Source organism: Coloeus monedula, assembly GCF_965178545.1.
Source record: "Coloeus monedula genome assembly, chromosome: 6".
Classification (NCBI taxonomy): Eukaryota; Metazoa; Chordata; class Aves; order Passeriformes; family Corvidae; genus Coloeus; species Coloeus monedula.
In genome coordinates, this window is record NC_138786.1 from 27,736,564 (window position 1) to 27,741,963 (window position 5,400).

Below are 5,400 nucleotides of genomic sequence, written 5' to 3' on the forward strand. Positions count from 1 at the left end.
TCTCCCCTCTCTCTATGAGTGGCCTGCACAAGTCTCCCATTTTTCCTCGTTTACATGTAGTACAGTCTTGATTTTTCCACCAAAGGTTCTCAAAATATTGTACAAGAGACAGAACAGATTTTTTTAGGGGTCTATCATGCCTTAAAAAATAATTAAGTAGTGAAGGAAATAGTTTACTAAAAGTGATTAGCTTATTAGCAGCTGCTGACAGTTGTCCTGCTGGAGCCTTTTATCAAAGAGCCGAAATTTATGAACTGAAATTGCAGACCAAGTACCAAACTTTAGTGTTACAACAATTAAAGTGACAGAAAATGTATGAAAGCCAGTAATGCAGCATGTCATTAGCTCCATGCAAACATGAGAATGTGACACATTCTCAGCAAGGTCCCATTCCTTAATCATTTCCTGTCATTAGTGTCAGTCACCAGACTAGAATTTAAGAAAATTAATAAAAGTATAAGCTTGGACATTTCAAACACAAACAAGTCAGCACTAGGTGGTGAATTCACAAAACGAAGAGTCAACATGGACAAAATGCAAACATAATGCCATTGTGAAACAGCCACCCACTGCCACGAAGCTCTCGTGTCCTACTAAATGGTGCAGCAGACCACTGGGCTGAAAAAGCAATTTCTTTGCTTTTCTACTTACCACTACACTAAAAGTGAAGGACTGCAGCACGCATCCTATGAAGGAAGGCTGAGAGAGCTGGGACTGTTCACACTGGGTAAGAGACGCCTCCAGAGAAACCTCACAGCAGCCTTCCACTAAAGTGGGCTTTTAAAGAGGGAGAGTGACTTTTTACACTAGTGGATAGTGATAGGACAAGGGGGGATGGTTTTAAAGAGGGTAGACTTAGATTAGCTGTCAGGAAAAAATTCTTTACTTAGGGCATGGTGAGGCACCAGAACAGGCTGCCTAGAACAGTTGTGGAAGCCTCATCTCCAGAAGTGATCAATGCCAGGTTGGGGCCCTGAGAACCTGATGCAGTGGGTGGCATCCCTGCCCATGGCAGGGGACTTAAATCTAGAATATCTTCAGGGTTCTTTTCAACCCAAACCACTCTATGACTATCATGTTAGGCTTTATTTATCTTCCAAAAAAATGCAGAACCAGAATTGTTCTCTTTTTTTACATTTAATCTAACACAGTTTGACTATAAATTACAAGGAAAATCTAGGTGGCCTCACAGTACAGTGAGAGCATGGAGAAATCACATTTATTCTAGTTTATTACAGGCAGTGTATTAACCCTCTGTTTTGTCTTGAGTGCCCAATTGCATATAAATTAGGCTTACCTGCCTTCTAACGCCCTCTCCTCTTCCAATGAAATCTCACTCAGCACAGGGATCTCATGTTTACAGAATTTCTCTCAAATTTCTCAAGAAAAACTGAAAGCTTTTTAGAACATATGCTTACGAATTGTTTCATAGTCAACAACAGATCACCCATTAGTGGTGTTTTTGTGCAGTTTTAGCCATCTACAGACACTGTTGTCAGCAAATTTAATATCCAAAGAAAAACTACTTGGTTTTGTTATCTCCCAGCAGACTAAGAAAACAAGCAAGCAAAATGGTACCAAAAGATGAAGAAAGCCTCCCACCGGGTAATTCTACTTCTGCTTGTATTAGCATGCCCACAGGGGTCAAGGTAGATGTGTATCTACAGTGCAGTTTGGGTTTTTTTGTCAGAAAGCATGAAATGCCATCATCAACTATACTATGTATTATTTAAAATGTGTGCAGATATGACAAGGGACCCCTTTTTGTCCCATTAACAGCACTAAGAGGAGAGCTGAAATGCAGTATATAACTAGAAGAGATGAAAATTTGAATGGATGTAGTCAAGGATAGGATTTGATTTGGGTTTGGTTTTTTTTTAAGTTTTCTCCAGAAATACCAATATACTTAGTTGTTCAATTTACTCATCGGTGACTTGGATGAAGGGGCAGAGGCCTCCTCAGCAAGTTTGCTGATGACACCAAGCTGGGCGGAGTGGCTGAGATTTCAGAGTACTGTGTTGCCCTTCAGAAGAACCTCAACAGGTTGGAGAGATGGGCAGGGAAGAACTGTCTGAAATCCAGCAAAGGCAAATGCAGGGTCCTGCACCTGGGGAAGAACAACCCCAGGCACCAGCACAGGCTGAGGGCCAACCTGCTGGAGAGCAGCTCTGCCAGGAGAGACCTGCAGGTCCTGGTGGACAACAAGCTGTCCCTGAGCCAGCAGTGTCCATGTGGCCAAGAAGGCCAATGGTGTCCTGGGGTGCATTAGGAAGAGCATTGCCAGCAGGTGCAGGGAGGTGATTCTGCTCTACTCAGCCCTGGTGAGGAGGCCACATCTGGAGTGCTGTGTCCCATTCTGGGCTCCTCAGTACAAGAGAGACTGGAGCAGGTCCAGTGGAGGGCTATGAAGTTTATGACAGGACTGGAACATCTCTCTTAACAAAAAAGACTGAGGGAGCTGGGCCTGTTCAGCCTTGAAAAGAGACAACTGAGAGGGGACCTCATCAATGCATTTAAGTATCTGAAGGGAGGGTGTCAGAGGATGGAGTCAGGCTCTGCTTGGTGGTGCCAAGCAACAGGACAAAGGACAGAAACTGATGCACAGGAAGTTCCACCTGAAAATGAAGAACTTCCTTACTGCGCAGGTGGCCATGCACTGGAACAGGTTGCCCAGAGAGGTTGTGGAACCTCCCTCACTGGAGATATTCAAGAAGGATCTGGAAGCAATCCTGTGCCACGTGCTCCAGGATGACCCTGCCTGAGCAGGGAGCCTGCACCAAACGACCCACTGTGGTTCCTCCCAACCTGACCCATTCTGTGATTCTGTGAACATGAAGACAGAAGACTTCCTCTGTGCTGGTACTTCCCACATCTATAGAATGGGAAAACTGAGGATCTATATTCTACTTCCAACACCAGACTACTCTATGAGCTACAGCCCAAGCAACTGCAAACCTGTGAATCTAAACATTTCCTGATTTGGTCACACAGAGTTTAACATTCCTCCCCAGGCCAAAATAGCAAATCACCAGTCAAAAAAATATCTGTCAGTAATTTTAGTGTTCTCTAGTAAGTACATATTTAATGGTATAATGGTGTAAGACTTGCAAAAACATTACTCAAAGAGATAATATAAAAGTGGTTTTAGTAGGATTTTGAGAACATTCACAAGCACAAATAAACTTGTAGATTTAAAAACCTACATTAAGAATTGATGACATGGCCACATTTGATTTACATATACTAAAGCAAAAGGGATACTGAGATACTGCATTGGGTCTTCCAGAAGATGAAGTCTAACATACAAATGAAAAATAAAATCTACATCAGCCCAGGGAAGCTTAACTGCCCAATGACTGAAACACACACTGGTTCACGATATTTATTACAACCTATTGCTTTAGACAAACCTGCTGTATGGTTAGTAAACCCAAAGCACATTATATGAAACAACAAAAATGTACAGCACAAGCCACATCTCTGTAAAAGGTATGCAGTGGAGATGAACAGAGGCACAACTTTAGTCTTGTAAGTAAGAGCACAATAAAGATCCTCATACGTGAGTACAGCTCTCCTGGTAACAGATAATGAAGGTAAATAAAAATCATACTACCAGCACTAAACATAAGATAGGTAAAAATCAGAGTAGTATTGTTACATCTGTATACAAAGAATGCAGGGTCTTTTTAAATACCCTCTCTTCATTCTCTGACCTGTAAACACAACTCTCCCAAACCATCTTCCCTCCGTACCTGAACTAGTATAAAAAGATCTATACAGAATGTGCAAATCTAGTCTAAGTATTTTTAGGCTCTCTTCTTCAAATAGAAGAAATACAGGTTTAAAAACATTAACACCACAGATTCCCTCTACCCAGCCTCTGCAGAAAGACATCAGTAGCAATACTGCCCAAGACATCCAAGTCAGAAGTAGTAAAATACTGGACCAAGAAATCCAGAAGAATGCATGAACAATAAATACAAATGCATATGAAAAAGGAAAAAACAGTTAGCAAGGGAAACTATTAACACTGGCAAATGAAAGTGAATTAGGATTCTTGTCAGCTTACAGCAGATCTGTTCCTAAAAAAGCACTCACATGATTTAAATAAACCTATGTTGTTAACTGAGATTCAACTACATCTTAGGCAGACAAGATTTATTCATCAGCTTGTACATTAAGATGTGATACCTGGTAGTTACATGTCATGCTCCATAGGACTTAATAATGGCAGATTTACAAGTATTGCTAGACCAGGATGTTGGGAGTCAAACAGCCACTCTATTGGGTTCTTTGCTGCTGCTGCTTTTTCATTACCACTCCACAGATTCTTTCTGCAACAAACATTTTGTCCCTCATACCAATCTGCTACTGATTAATGTTTCTGAAAAAATAAGTTAAGACAAAAATACTACAGTCTACAGCAAGTATGATACAATATAGTTCTTGTGTTAAGACTTCTGGCCCAAGAGTAATTTAAGAACAGTACCAGCCTGAGCAGAATGCAGTTCTAGAGCATTTAAAATACACAGATGTTGAAACAGTCTGGATTTTACTTCAGTGTTAGAAAGTGAACCAGAGACTAAAGAATTTATATACAAAAGTCTCAAGCATAGTTCAGAAGCTCAAGCAATAACTAGAGTTCACTCCTTCCAGAAATTGCCTTACAGGGTGTTCTTTGCTTTTTGCTGTGAGTACAGATGTGAACTTCTTCAAATAGTCTGAGCTTCCACTCACGCAAAGAGTGAACACAATCAGTGCAAACAACACACAAGTTAATTCAATTTCTAGCTCTCAAACTAAAATAAAAAGAAAAAAAAGCTTCTTAGTGGTATCTACCATTTGTCTGACAATCTCCTGTGAAGCAACTTATCAGAAGGTCAGGCAAAACCACTGAATATCAATAGAGAGTCCTTTGGCCAGCAATTAAACATTTCTGTCACTGAGACAAAAGTTACACTTCCCATGTCTAGAAACAGACACAAAAGCCTCCTCTACAACAAAGACCTGGTGATCTCCAGGCAATGCTGATATAACTGCAAAGACTTTCAGGGAATTTTCTTTTTTTGAAAAAATATTTACATACAAGGCCAAATCACAACATTGCCACCCTAAGAAAGTATGTTTTATTGTAAAACTTGATTTGTGCTGAATGTCCAACAGTTGTCTAACAGTTAATTTGCAAGGCTGGAGTGTATTACAAAACTCACTACAAAAGTCAGTTTCTGTTCTTCATCTGAGGACTGAGAGGTCCAGTGTAGTTGCCAGCACTGTAACAACATGGTTAAAGTCATTTTCTAGTAAATCAATATTGATGGGTCAGTGCACAGATAAAAGTGACTTCTACCCAGTGTAAGAGAACCTAGCAACAAGCCTCAAAAATCTCAGACACATCAACTT